General features: G+C 43.6%; 1 protein-coding gene across 4 annotated transcripts in view; it reads left to right on the top strand.

Moving 5' to 3' along the window:
* Positions 1 to 15,524, top strand: part of LOC111968427 (guanine nucleotide-binding protein G(I)/G(S)/G(O) subunit gamma-2) — a 30,126-nt gene that overhangs the window by 11,174 nt on the left and 3,428 nt on the right. The gene's annotated exons all lie outside the window — the stretch shown is intronic.

The following is a 15,524-nucleotide window of genomic DNA, read 5'->3' on the forward strand; positions in this document are numbered from 1 at the left end:
TGCCCTATCGGGAGCATTATAGGGAATAGGGTGCCATTTGCCATATGGTGCCATTTGGGGCACACCCAAGGTGTAGGAGGGTTTAGTCAAAAATAGTGCACTATACACAATTTGGGACGCACTTAAGGTCTTTGTCCATTTAGAATGTCCCACGTTATCACTGTATAATAGAATGTCATCGTTATCAGCATGTTGACACCATGTGTAACATTTCAGAGTGGTATTTTGGGCAGCAGATAGGACAGGGTTCAAGAGTGTTAACAGTCTAGACACCGATAGCCAAGACTCCATCCATTCATCCTCCATCTAGTCCTATGAAAAGATTAGGTTCAGGGACATATGTATCAAGCTTCTCAGAGTAGGAATGCTGATTTAGGATCAGTTTGGCCTTTTAGATCACAATGAATACGATTACATGAACAGGGGGTTCCTGATCCTAGTTTAATATTTCTACTCTAAGATTCTTGATACATACGGCACAAGATCCTGAGTCCTCTGGTACAAATTATTACTTCAGAATCTGGCAGTTTTCTATTCAAACAATTCAATACTAAGTCAGCTATACAGCGCATTCGGAAAATATTCAGCCCTTTGACTTTTTCAAAACTTTGTTACGCTACAGCCTTTTTCTAAAATTGATTAAATCATTTTTTCCCTCATTAATCTACACACAATACCCCATAATGACAAAGCAAAAATAGGTTTTTAGAAAATGTTGCAGATTTATAATAAATACAAATCTGAAATACATCCCCTTTACATAAGTATTCAGACCCTCTACTCAGTACTTTGTTGAAGCACCTTTGGAAGCGATTACAGCCTCGAGTCTTCCTGGGTATGACGCTACAATCTTGGCACACCTGTACTTGGGGAGTTTCTCCTATTCTTCTCTGCAGATCCTCTCAAGCTCTGTCAGCTTCGCTGCACAGCTATTTTCAAATCTCTCCAGAGATGTTCGATTGGGTTCAAGTTGCTGGACCACTCAAGGACATTCAGAGACTCATCCCGAAGCCACTCCAACGTTGTCTTGGCTGTGTGCTTAGGGTCATTGTCCTGTTGGAAAGTAAACCTTTGCCCCAGTCCGATGTCCTGAGCGCTCAGCAACAGGTTTTCATCAAAGATCTCTCTTTGCGCCGTTCATCTTTCCCTCGATCCTGACTAGTCTCTCAATCCTTGCCACTGAAAAACATCCGCACAGCATAATGCTGCCACCACCATGCTTCACCGTAGGGATGGTGCCAGGTTTCACCATGGGAATGGTACCAGGTTTCCTCCAGACGTGACGCTTGGCATTCAGGCCAAATAGTTCAATCTTGGTTTCATCAGACCAGAGAATCTTGTTTCTCATGGTCTCAGAGTCTTTAGGTGCCTTTTGGCAAACTCCAAGCAGGCTGTCATGTGCCTTTTACTGAGGAGTGGCTTCTGTCTGGCCACTTTAACATAAAGGACTGATTGGTGGAGTGATGCAGAGATGGTTGTCCTTCTGGAAGATTATCCTATCTCCACAGAGGAACTCTGGAGCTCTGTCAGAGTGACCATTAGGTTCTTGGTCACCTCCCTGACCAAGGCCCTTCTCCCACGATTGCTCAGTTTGGCTGGGCGGCCAGCTCTAGGAAGGGTCTTGGTGGTTCCAAACTTGATGGAATGATGGAGGCCACTGTGTTCTTGGGGACCTTCAATACTGAAGATTTTTTTTTGTACCCTTCCCCAGAGCTGTGCCTCAACACAATCCTGTCTCGGAGCTCTACGGATAATTCCTTTGACCTCATGGCTTGGTTTTTCCTCTGACATGCAATGTCAACTGTGGGACCTTATATAGACAGGTGTGTGTTTTTCCAAATCATGTCCAATCAATTGAATTTACCACAGGTGGACTCCAATCAAGTTGTAGAAACATCTCAAGTATGATCAATGCACCTGAGCTCAATTTCGATTATCATAGCAGAGGGTCTGAATACTTATGTAAATAAGGTATTTCTGTTTTTATATTTCATGAATCTGCCCAAATTTCTAAAAACGTGTTTTCACTTTGTCAATATGGGTTATTGTGTGTAGATTGAGGAAGATTTTTTTTAATTTAATACATTTTTGAATAAGGCTGTAACGTAACAAAATGTGTAAAAAGTCAAGGGGTCTGAATACTTTCCGAATGCACGGTACACTAAACTATAGTGTAGTGTTCAGCCATTCCTAATTGAATTGTTTCCATAAGACCTACATTCCCTGATACACTGCAGAAACCTTCAACAAGTGACTCGGGTATCTATCAACTGGCGGATGATATCATGGCCTGTTTTGACATGTCCCATGAGCATTATGATATTGTGGTCGCATTATAGCATTATTCGAGAGTTGTTCAGAGTTTTGTCAATGAAGCCCTTGTCATGTAGTTTCTGCCCTATTTCAATGAGTGGGGTAACTTAAATTACATTCTCATGTTCATTTGGAAGACTAAGGCCGCGATTCAATCCAAGGCGAGTTGTAGGGAACCGCATTGGTCTGTCTTAAATGCACCTTTTAAAGGCATTATTCCCGATGTTCACGAAGATCACATTCATAGTAAACGTTACAAATGTTGGCTGAGGCGTAAATTACCTTTAAAAGTCAAGAGCGAAGCGCTTCTCTAAAACAAACCTTGGAGTGCTTTATTTAATCTGTATTGCTGAAGCGTTACGCGATAGTAGCATTTGTCGGCTCAATTGGTAATTTCCAATTGAGCCGACAAATGCAGAGTTTACCATGACTGCAGTCCCCACTAACATTTGCCATTCAATTTCCATCATGCTGTAACTCAGAACTTTTACAATACGTGTTGAATAGAGCCCTTAATCAGTAACCTGCTGTTGGTCCAACATATGATGTGGCCCCTGGGGACCTCACCCTCACAGTGCTGGTCTTCCTGACACCCATCAGGGGCCAACATGGAGAAGGGCAGGCATATGGCCTCCACAGAGGGGACCCAGATGAGAACAGATTATTATTATATAGTGTTCCAGCCAGGTTTACAGATTATAACACCCTGCTCACAAATATGAATACATACAAAGGACCTTACTCTGTGTTACCTCTCTGAAATAATTAGCATTGTAGTATTCACTAATTGTAGCATTTTAGTATAGTGTAATCCCAGTGGGTATTAGAAAAAACGTTGCAGCCCCGCCCGTCTGTGGGGAAAACAACCTGTGGATACCTACAGTAGGTCACAGTAAAAGCTTAACCTTTTTCAAATGCAATTTTCGTCTTGTCTGCTTGTTTTCGTCAATTACAAAACTACATTTAAGAAAAGTACAACATGTCCAAAGATTACTTTTCAACATTGCATGCTCCCGAGCATTCTCACTATTTAATATTGTAGGGCTGCCCTCATGCCCCTTTTCATGAAAGTGCTAGCAGCCATGTGAGCGAGTGCTAGCTAGCTACTGTACCAACCGGAACATTAAGCTAGCCAAGACCAGCACAATAAGCTAGCCAAGACCAGCACATTAAGCTTGCCAAGACCAGCAACACAAACAACGGACTGTACTAAACAAGTTAAATGTCTTACCTGTTATTAAATGTTTTTCACACACGTAGCTACTTGGACACCGGTTCCCCACATTTCCCACGCCGAGTAGCCTGAAGCCACTGGCCTCTTCTTCCAGGCTCTATTTCCTTATGTGGGAGCATTGCGAACCGTAGGTCGGGATTTTGGACCTGGTTACATGTACATTGAACAACACAGAAGCTTTCCGGCATGTTTGTTGAAGAAGTTGGCTCTTTTACAATGGGGGTCAATGGGAAAGAATGTGTGTTTCCCCCAATTTATGGGCGTGGTCAAGGGGAATTCCTTCTTATGACGTGAACACGAGTCGGAGTATTAAATAATATCCAATTCTAGTATTCAATTAATATATTCAGTGTTCTAGTTTCATTATTCTACTATTCACTATTCAATACTGCATTAAAATCAAATCAAATTCTATTTGTCACATGCACCAAATACAACAAGTGTAGACTTTTACCGTGAAATGCTTACTTACAAGCCCTTAACGAACAATGCTGATTGCAAGAAAAAAGTAACACAATAAAATAACAATAACGAGGCTATGTACAGGGGGTACCGGTATCGTGTCAATGTGCAGGGGTACAGGTTAGTCGAAGTAATTGAGGTAATATGTACATGTAGGTATGGGTAAAGTGACTATGCATAGATAATAAACAGTGAGTAGGAGCAGCGTAAAAAGGGGGTCAAGTCTAATGGCTTGGGAGTAGAAGCTGTTAAGGAGCCTTTTAAACCTACACTTAGAGCTCCAGTACCGCTTGCCATGCGGTAGCAGAGAGAACAGTCTATGACTTGGGTGGCTGGAGTCTTTGACAATTTTTTGGCACCACCTGGTATAGAGTTCCTGGATGGCAGGAATCTTGGCCCCAGTGATGTACTGGGCCATATGCCCTACCCTCTGTAGCGCCTTGTGGTCGGATGGCGAGCAGTTGTTGCAGCTGTCTAACTTTTTGAGGATTTGGGGACCCATGCCAAATATTTTCAGTCTCCTGGGGGCGGAATAGGTGTTGTCGTCCCCTCTTCACAACGGGCCTGGTGTGTTTGGACCATGATAGTTTGTTAGTGATGTGGACGCCAAGAAAGCTCACGACCCGCTCCACTACAGATGTGAATGGGGGCGTGCTCAGCCCCCCTTTTCCTGTAGTCCACGATCAGCTCTTTTGTCTTGCTCACATTGAGGGAGAGGTTGTTGTCCTGGCACCACACTGCCAGGTCTCTGACCTCCTCCCTGTAAGCTGTCTCATCGTTGTCGGTGATCAGGCCTACCAACGTCTTGTCATCAGAAAATGTAATGATAGTCACGCAGTCAATCAATCAATCAAATGTATTTGTAAAGCCCTTCTTACATCAGCTGATGTCACAAAGTGCTGCACAGAAACCCAGCCTAAAACCCCAAACAGCTAGCAATGCAGGTGAAGAAGCACGGTGGCTAGGAAAAACTCCATCCCCAGTCGTGGGTGAACAGGGAGTACCGGAGGAGACTAAGCGCTCACCCCTGATGGACACCCGTGTTGAGGATCAGCATGGCAGATGTTATGTTACCCACCCTTACCACCTGGGTATAAATTAATATATTCAGTATTCAATCAATCAATATCTTTATTGTCCTAATTGGGAAATGCGTAGTGCAGTCAGGGTTACAACAATAAAAACAACAGTAATTAAAAACAGTGACAACCATCCAAATAATATACACATAAGATAAATAGTGAGATTGGATACAGTTCTTAAAATCATAAAATAGGAGCAGTTTAAAGGAGGCAATCAGCAGTTGCAGTTGTACATCCATTTTGGACTTATAAATGAATGATATGGACCCATTGATTCTTGAAGAATATAACTTATAAATGCCTCATGATCTTAGACCAACTGTCGTACCCCATCGGCACCCATACGTTTGTTTTACTCCAATGTTTGTAAACAAAGCAAACGCAAACAAATACTGTATCACCTCAAAACATGATGTCATGGATGGTCACTCCTTAAATCCATAGATCTGTCTATGAATTTGACACTAGTTACATTTCTACAGCCCCATCCCTCAGCTTTCTACAGAGACAGTAGCGGGGTGAACGCTTTGTCATTGTTTCAACTGCTGATTGCCGCTTTAAGTATTCTAGTATTCCGTATTCAATATTCCATTGTACTATGCAATTCATATATTTGCTTGTTCTAGTATTGTAGTATTTACTATTGTCATGGAAATTCTCACACAGGGACACACAAAGTCAATTTTAAATGAATCCTCCTTTATTTGTCAACGCGCTGGAGAGGTTCCATCCAACTCAATGCACCATAGTACACATGTCAATCAGAAGCTCTGCTGGGGCAGTCCCAGCAGTTGTCTTATATACGGCTATACACAGACAAGTTATATTTGCATAAGTAATTCATCATTACCGTTTTGTTTCATTGATGTAACCGACCAACACTGGTTCATAACATGTGACAGACCAATACCTCACGAGGCTTCTTCTCTCTAAGCTGAGACCTTGAAACTGATATATCTTTTTCGTTTCTCAAAACAAGGTCTGGACGTACTGCCAAATTGCAGCTACTGATAGTGAAGATGTGTTCAGTTAGCCACTTGCATGAACACAGAAATTGGTTTATAGAACAGCACATGAATAGAACACAGAAATTGGTTTATAGAACAGCACATGAATAGAACACAGAAATTAGTTATAAGAAAAACACAAACATTCAAATTTCCATCACACTATTCACGGGGCACAGTTTCATGGTAGAACGGCCCACCCAACCAATCAATGTGACCCCTGCTGCAGTGGTTGTTGCCCCGCCCTCCTTCTGTTGGCACCATTGAGATGTACTGTATCATAGCTTGGCACGCTCTAGTCTACTCTATGAATTCACTGTCAGTTTGCAGTAAAGCTATAACCACTTTTGGAGCTAACTAGTGCTCTCAAATCGTATCCTGATGTCGATAGCAGATGGGAGTTGTATTCGTAACATTGTTAACTTAGCTAGCTAACATACCCTTTGAGAAAATAAGTTCTATTAACAGTCTAACGTAAACTCACTCACTTTTGTACATCGCCTTGGTCCGTACAATTGACCTTATTTTAGCGCCCCAAAAAACGGAATACTTCCAGATCAACTGTAATGTCAATACCATTGTAAAGCACAATTTCTCCCCTTTCCAACAGAATTCATGCCGAGACCTCCACGCTGCCTGTTTCGGCATGATTGAAGAAGGCAATGAGCTCCTTCTGGTCTTTTTAAAAATAGCGGGTGGGGAAGCGAAACTAATGCGTGGTAGTGAGAAGGAGAGGAGATGTGTGGGAAAATGCCTTTTTTTCACTCGATCTGTCCAACTTATCACCTTATCGCCTCTAAAATGTAAATAAAACACTATAAAGAGTTTATATAATGTGTCATTACATACCTATTTGAAGGGTTGTGTCGAATTTGAATCGGGTTTTTAGGGCGGTGCTAAAGTGATCTTCAGAAGTAAACAGCGGCTTTGAGAGTGACGATCGCTTACAGTGATGACGCAAAAAATGAATAGGTATCCCCCCGTTACCCCCGTCACTGTCCATTTTTTTACATCGTTTTTAAACGATGAGAGAAGTGCTACACTTGGTGGAGAGAGATTGTAAGACAGAAATAGTTGCTTTATGCGTGCTGTACGTTACGACATGACACGTCAAGATGTAACGGAGGGTCCGTTTTTTCAACTTTTCTCCAATACTATAGAGCCATTACCATGTCGATCAACACTTGAATAGAAACGTAGTTCACAACCCAGATTTTGTAGTCAACACAGTCGCTACAGTCCCATTAGTTTTCTTTGCAGCCTTGTTTGAAAGTCGCGGTTGCGCACATTTGTACGGAATGGGGTGAGTTTACATTAGATAGCTAGCGTTAAAAAAAAACGTTTGTTGGTCAATGAGACTGATAGAGGTAGTTAGCTAACCAGCTGAGTTAGCTAACAATGTAAAAAAAAAAAAGTATAATTTTGGATTTGAAAAATACTCCAACAGGCTCTGCATTTCAGGAACCACAGTAGTAAGTACTTCTGGTGTTCAATTATTAAGCCATTTCTTTTTGCTGTAGCCTCACTGACTTCATGCGGTTTAAAAGTTAGCTTGTCAGAGGTGCCAGACTCAACAGTAGTTGATATGCATTGGAGCGCTGCGATTGGTTGCCCAAAATTCTTGGGCGGGGCTTAGCGAATGGTCAATTCTGACATCTTTATGCACCTTTGCCATTGACCCTTCGCTCAGCCCCACCCATAATTCTGAGAAACCAATCACAGCGCTCCAATGGATAGCAACTGTTGTCGAGTCCGACACCTCGGACAAGCCCTGTTTCAAACACATGAAAGCCAGTGAGGGCATCTAACTTCCTGCAATTTTACACATTTTGCCATGGAGCAAATAGAAACATTTGCAGTTGTATAGCTTATCTCATGCTATTCTACACATTTTGCCATGAGGCTAAGAGAAAATTTTGCTGTTTTAAAGCTAATTTCCTGCAATTCTACACATTTTGTCATGGGGCAGAGAGGATAATGTACATTTTTATAGCTAATCTCTTGCTATTCTACAGTACACATTTTGTCATGAGGCTGAGAGAAAATGTAGCATTTTTAAAGCAAATTAAAGCTAAAATATAGGTTTCTTGACTGTGATAAGGCATTGGATTATGAGCTGTCTTGTAAGCTAAATGAACAAATGCAATAGGCAGTGCCGTGGAGCATTTAGCCACAGAAGCACAGTGACATATGCCTCAATACAGTCATATTCATGGATTATTGGGGTTGTGGCTTTCAGTTAGTTATTTTTGGCAACCCATCCCATGAGAATGAATGTCATTCCAGTTCATCTGTTCTGTGTTATTTCATCACATCTCACTAACCCAGTGCACTGAAATCTATCTGATGATATTTCCATGTTTAGGTAAAAATATAAATAATGCCCCGTTTGGAACACTGACAAGTAAAGAGCATAGAAAACATTTAATAGTAAAAAAAAAAGTGTTTTTGCTCAATCTGATTGGGTGGACCTGGCTACTCAGTGGGCCTGGACCCACCCATGCCTATGCCCTTGCAACATACCCATGAGTTTCATGATTAGCAAGCGGTAGTATGTGTTTAATTTCATTGTGTATTAGAAAAACAGTTTGAGATCATTGTGAGGGAATGAATGTTAGAGCCCCTGCTAAAACTATAGACTACCTCACATCCAGTACATACAGTATTTCCCTTGATGTGGCAGTAATTGTGAATAAACACCACGCAGCCGTCATACCGCTCAGGAAGGAGACACGTTCTGTCTCCTAGAGATGAATGCATTTTGGTGTGAAAAGTGCAAATCAATCCCAGGAGAACAGCAAATGACCTTGTGAAGATGCTGGAGGAAACAGGTACAAAACTATCTATATCCTCTGTAAAACAAGTCCTATATCGACATAACCTGAAAGGCCGCTCAGCAAAGAAGAAGCCACTGCTCCAAAACCGCCATAAAAAAGACAGACTACGGTTTGCAACTGCACATGGGGACAAAGATCGTACTTTTTGGAGAAATGTCCGTCTGATGAAACAAAAATAGAACTGTTTGGCCGTAATGACCATCGTTATGTTTGGACGAAAAAGGGGGAGGCTTGCAAGCTGAAGAACACCATCCCAACCGTGAAGCACGGGGGTGGCAGCATCATGTTGTGGGGGTGCTTTTCTGCAGGAGGGACTGGTGCATTTCCCAAAATATATGGCATCATGCGAATGGAAAATTATGTGGATATATTGAAGGACCATCTCAAGACATCAGTCAGGAAGTTAAAGCTTGGTCGCAAATGGGTCTTCCAAATGGACAATGACCCCAAGCATACTTCCAAAGTTGTGGCAAATTGGCTTAAGGACAACAAAGTCAAGGTATTGGAGTGGCCATCACAAAGCCCTGACCTCAATCCTATAGAAAATGCGTGGGCAGAACTGAAAAAGCGTGTGCAAGCAAGGAGGCCTACAAACCTGACTCAGTTACACCATCTCTGTCAGGAGGAATGGGCCAAAATTCCCCCAACTTATTGTGGGAAGCTTGCGGAAGGCTATCTGAAACGTTTTACCCAAGTTAAAACAATTTAAAGCAATGCTACCAAATACCATTTGAGTGTATGTAAACTTCTGACCGACTGGGAATGTGATGAAGGAAATAAAAACTGAAATAAATCATTCTCTCTACTATTATTCTGACATTTCACATTCTTAAAATAAGTGGTAATCCTAACTGACCTTAAACAGGGAACTTTTATTAGGATTAAATGCCAGGAATTGTGAAAAACTGAGCTTAAATGTATTTGGCTAAGGTGTATGTAAACTTCCGACTTCAACTGTATATGTAGCTAAAAGAATTGAGGGATATCTGAATTATCTTAACCTGTCTCAAAAATGAATCCCTGCTCTGCAGTTTGTCTCCTCAGATTGAGGACAATGTACATTAAAGAGCAACTGCCCCTAAAAAACTACTTTTCAAACAGCCTATGTGGCCTCGGTATGAGTCAGAAACATTTACTCGACTGTCAAAATTGACTACAAAGTGTACATTTCATAATTTTGGTCATAAAGTCAGTCCTATTTAAAACTGAGTTTTGTGAGACTTGTGGTTATGACTGAAGGTTGGGGTTGTTTCAATCATACCCACCTACCCACTGCTGGCAGCACACAAGTAATCATCAATTCAGAATGCAGCTGTACAGGACCCGATCATAATGCCTATGGTAAATTTGGGTCAACTTTAGATATCCCTATGGGGCTAGTTATGGACCATCAGTAAATTACACAATGTACATGGGATCATATTTTTGAATTCCAATAGCTCCAAATGTCAAAACGAAGACAAATCAGGAAGTTCAGCCACCCTTTAAAAGGCACAGATAAACCTAAGGTTACTTGCTTAACCCCGGTTCTCTCATATGAGTGAGATGTATCATATGTGGGGGTTCGCTAGACCCGCCTACTCTCAGAAGTACTAATCAAAAGTGTCTGTTGGAGACAGACAGGTAGAGTGGTGAATGAGGTGAGACCCTCACTTCTATAAAAGAAAGTGGATGTTTCAGGGATACAGTATTTTCAACCTACCGTTACCCCTGAAAAGCAGACGTTTGGGCTCCGCTCAGGCGTCTTTTTACGCCTGCTATGTTAGCTTAATAAAATGAGTCACTCTTCTGCCATCTGGTTATGCAGTGAATGCAGTGAATGCAGTGATACATCTCACTCATAATATCAGAGAGCCAGGGTTACGCAAGTAATCGTTTTGATGTATCACATGTGGTGATATGGCCAACTCCCATATCACAAGAAACATGCTCTCTGAAGCCAGGGAAGTCCCAACATCAGCAACCCTCAGAGCTCTTGAAACTAAGGGAGTACACACCAAGAAGGTGCAGAAAGCCCATCGGGAAAAACCATAAAACAAAGTTAGGGTAAACCTAATCAATCTCAGTATAATGAGACATGTCCCAAAAACATTACCCAAGAGGTCAACTCCTCTGTAGGAGACGGCCCTTCCCTTGCCATTATTAATCAATATAATGGTCCCAAGGATCAGGCAGGATACAGTCAAAAAAGTCCTCTTCAGAAGGTGGTTGCCCAATGAGCAAAGAGCATGACACGCTTGCCCTAGCTCTCTTACAATTCAAGTAGATGCGAACCGCACGTACTGGACAACGATTAGGCGACAGGCGAAAAGCAATAGGCTCCAAGGTGTGACAATGGATAAAAGTCATCCCTAGCCAAAGATGGGGTTAGGTACATTAACCTGAAAACCCCCTGGGCAGACTGTGCGAACAGTGGCTGGTAGAACACAGTCCACCCATATGCTTATGGCAGTAGTAAAGCAAAAAAAGGAGGAATATGACATTTCCAAGCTTTTCAGCGGCTAATAGCTGCTGTGAAAAAGATTGTAAGCACAATAGTCACACCCCAGGATGAGCTAAAAGCTTAGAGACTGGGCGTAAGCGACATGCCCCACTTAGAGACTGCACCACAGTTATGGATAATCTGTATCACTGTCGGGGCATTGGCAGGCTGAAAGTGGCAAAGGGACCTTAACAAGATTAACCTTCTCTCCGTCCAAAAGGGCACAGGACCGTGGAAAACTGATTGTAGGGAGGAACAATCTGTATAGTCACACAACATCTCCACGATAAAAATGCACCAACTGTAAAACCAGAGTGTGCAGAAGCAGCTGGCACTCTTTTCCAAGAGTCTCGTGCCTGCCTTAAAAAAAAAAGACGCCTGTGCCCCGAAAGCTAAAGCATCTGGGTGAGGATGGAGAATTGCTTTTTCTCTCTAGGATATAAACCCTGCATGACAATAGCTGCCAGGACTGGTCGTGGGCAGGGTTGTAACTGCTGACCGGGAAATCACTTGTCATCGAGGGCTCGAAGAGGAGCAAGGAAAGCATGTGGTCACCATGTTATGGGATGGGGTCTCCACTATTGGATCGTCGCTTCTACCAGGCTACAGTAAGTCAATCTGGAAAGATACGGGAAGCAGGCTTTCTCGGGAAAGAGCAACCAGCGCCATGATGTATGACGTCAGGCAATATATCTGAAGGACAGTTACATAACTGGTATATCTTGGCCCTGTTCCATGGAGGAGGGTTGTCATGAGCAAAGATAGTTACTCAGCCACCCGTGTGATGGGGAGGTAGAGCAGGCAGCGGCCCAGTTGCGTGAACCAATCGCTGTAAAAACATGACGGGGAAAAGCCAAAGCTTTGTGGGCTCGGGAGTACCAGATAGCTGTCTGGGGCTCTGAAGCCTGTGAGGGTGCGGTCCACCCGTCTTTTCCCTGAGACCCAGAAACTAAAGTAAGGAATAACTATACTGACTGATTTCTAGGTCAATGGAGAGTGTTCTCCATAACAGAGCTAAGTCGTCTTCGCCAAGTGGAGTAAAGAAAATGCCCCTCAGAATCCCGAAGAGAGAGTGTAGGGCAGAGAGCTGTAGGCCTTGCTGCACTTCATACATCCCATAGGAGGGATAGAGGAGCCGATCCTTGCTCTGGCTGCAGCGTAAGACTGCTTCCCTATAGGTTTGGCCTGGTCTTGGCAGACTGCAGCGTCGCCAGGGACCTCAGTCCCCCAAGGCCAGCTTGTTGCTACCTCCCAACTGTGAGGCTGGGACGAGCTGCAGAAGCCAATGGGCTGCCACGGTGCCTGAGTCTGCGGGGCAAGCAGAAATTGAAGGCTTCAACTCCTTTTTGCACATGTCACACTTCTGCCACATAGAAGCGACGGTGAGCCTAAACAACTGGGGCATCCAGGAGGTAAATTTTCCCTTTGTCTGTTAAGCTGGATAACCTCAGCTAAAGTGCCCTTTCTCCCACCACGGCTAGGCTCATGGTACAACCACAGCCTTGGATGGCACTACAGGAGGAATGGAGGCTCAGGTCTGTAATCATTCAGATCTCTTCCAAAGCATCTGGGTCTAGGGTCTCCTAGTTCAGTTGCTTCCCCACCTCCTCCAGTAACTCAGTAATAAGCCAACAATAAAGAGGTCATGTTGAGGGCTTTGTACGTTTTCTGAAAAACGGAGGCAGTAAAGTGCTCCGCTTTCCTAGGGAGTGAAGCGCTGGTGTTGTTAGTAGCACAACGAAAGGGGCTGAAGTGTCGAGCCAGTGACAGCTCCACCGTGGGAGCGTTGCCTAACCCGGATTCCTTTATATTGTGCATGTCCAGCTCCGGGGTACGCTTAGCAAGAATCCTGCGAGTTAGGGGTTTATTCCACAAGCTCTTATTTTCCCTGAGGCAAGCTGGTACTGCGGGAAGCAGTTTCTTTATCGGGCTGTAGGGGGGTGGAGTCGCTTCCCATCGTTCAGGTCACTTAAAGACCTGATCCCCTACAGAAGACGGCCACTCGATGTTGAGTCAGGCTGCGATCCACTTGCAGACATGAAGGAGCCCAAACTCCACTCGAGGAGGGGCAGCTCCACTGCTCTCGGGCCATCAGGTGTGTGGGCCCGAGAGGGCGGGAGAATGGGGTCGTCAGCGCAGGAGTTGTGGACTATCTCGAGGAACTCCATGAGATTAATTCCATTGTCATCCTCTTCATCCCCTAGCTTGCCTTCCACTGACACTAGTCAAGTCTATCCATGACCTTGCCCTAACTGGGCTCGTTTACTGAGAGCTGGGCCTCAGCTGTCGCTGTTGGCTCGGAGGCAAGAAGGGCTATCGAGATAGATGCACGTTTCAGCTTCCTCTTCTGACCTGGAGCTGTATCCACAAAATGCCTCAGAGTAGAAAATTGGTCATAAGTGCTGAGAATAGAGACATTTTACCTCTACTATTACGGGAAAAATGAAAGCTATGTGAGACTTGTGATACATGAAGCCTCTTTAGTCATAAGAGTTGCACCTAGTCCCACCTAGCATATTCTAGCTAGCAGCTGCTTCCCCTTACGAAAAAAGATTGCAGTCAGAGTGCAGTTTAACTGTAGTACAATGCAGTATAAATGCAGTTAAAGTGCAGTCTAACTACAGTTATTCTGCAATTACTGCATCCAAAATACGTCCAAAATAAAACATCCAAAATACCAGTCGATTGCAGTTACTGCACTTTTACTGCAGTTTCCAAACGGCAATCTTTTTTTGTGTAAGGGTCATGGTGAAGGTGTGCCGTGGCTAGTGACCTGCTGGCTGAAGGAAACCGAGTGACAGAGTTAGCCTTCAGAAAGAGTGCTCCCGTGACCGACGGTGCCGTGAAGGCAGAGAGGGTTGGTCTAGCTAACACAACGGGTGAACGAGACTAGGGAGCTAGCAATGCTACTATGTTGCAGGTAAGGTATTCTAGTGAGGCCTCTCAGCAAGCTAGCCAAGTTAGCCGTAGCCTTGCAGCATTGGCTAACCGAGTCTCAATAGCTAGCAGTGACACTGGCTACCAACAGAGACTGAGAAGAAGAAATTGGAATTTCTACTCAAAAGCAAAAACTATCCGGTTAGTACTCAACTTCTCGACAGGATCTGAAGAATTACGCTCAGCGGCGATATCCTTCAACCCACATGAAAAAATACTACAGTTTACTGTAGAATGCTACAGTATTACTATGTAATTCTGTAGTAAACTGTAGTATACTGTAGAATTCAATACTACACACTTTAGTATCCCTCGATCATGTGTAGTACTTACTATAGAATGTTATATTATACTTGATCATACTTTTGTAAATACTACAGTATTATCCACAAAAAAACACTAGCAAAAACACTACAGTCTGTGGTAACTGGTTTGAGCTGGACCCTGTGGTTGAGGCAGATCAGGGACAGGGTGCGGCCATGCTGCGTCAGCAGTGGAAACTGGCCCCCCTACAGGGCTGTCCCTTATGCATCCACATGGACAGGTGTGCCACAGTGAGATGGACAGGTGTGGCGCTGTGGTGTGCCACTGTGGGACATCAATATTGATGTTCCAACACCACGCAGAGATCTGAGATAAGTCTTTAACAACACACTGACTCATCTGATCCCACGGTGAGCCCTACCCTGCTGCGTCATGGGGCAGAGTGGTAGGAGACCCTGATGGGATTAAGCACTAGGGAAGGCCAGTCAGTGACACACACACACCCCATTACACACACAGCAACATGTAATTGGGGCACTTTTTGAATTTGACCTTCAAAGTATCCAGGATGTAACCTTTGGTGTAATAAGGTCACTGTCAGGGGATCAGCACTGTGTCAACTGATGAGTCGAATGATCATCACTGTGAATATTGTAAATAGAGATGATCAAGCTGTGTCTTTGTCATCAGATTTCTATTGATGTTCAATGGTGGCAATAATGTAGCCTGTTCATGTTTCATAAGTTCAGCTCCAAAACCTGCATGGACGCCTAAAAACTGACGCTGCATCCCAAATGGCACCCTATTCCCTATATAGCGCATTACGCTTTACCATAGCCATATGGGCTTTGGTCAAAAGTAGTGCGCTATGTAGGTAATAACGTGCCATTGGGACACAGCCTGATA

Source organism: Salvelinus sp. IW2-2015, linkage group LG9, assembly GCF_002910315.2.
Source record: "Salvelinus sp. IW2-2015 linkage group LG9, ASM291031v2, whole genome shotgun sequence".
Classification (NCBI taxonomy): Eukaryota; Metazoa; Chordata; class Actinopteri; order Salmoniformes; family Salmonidae; genus Salvelinus; species Salvelinus sp. IW2-2015.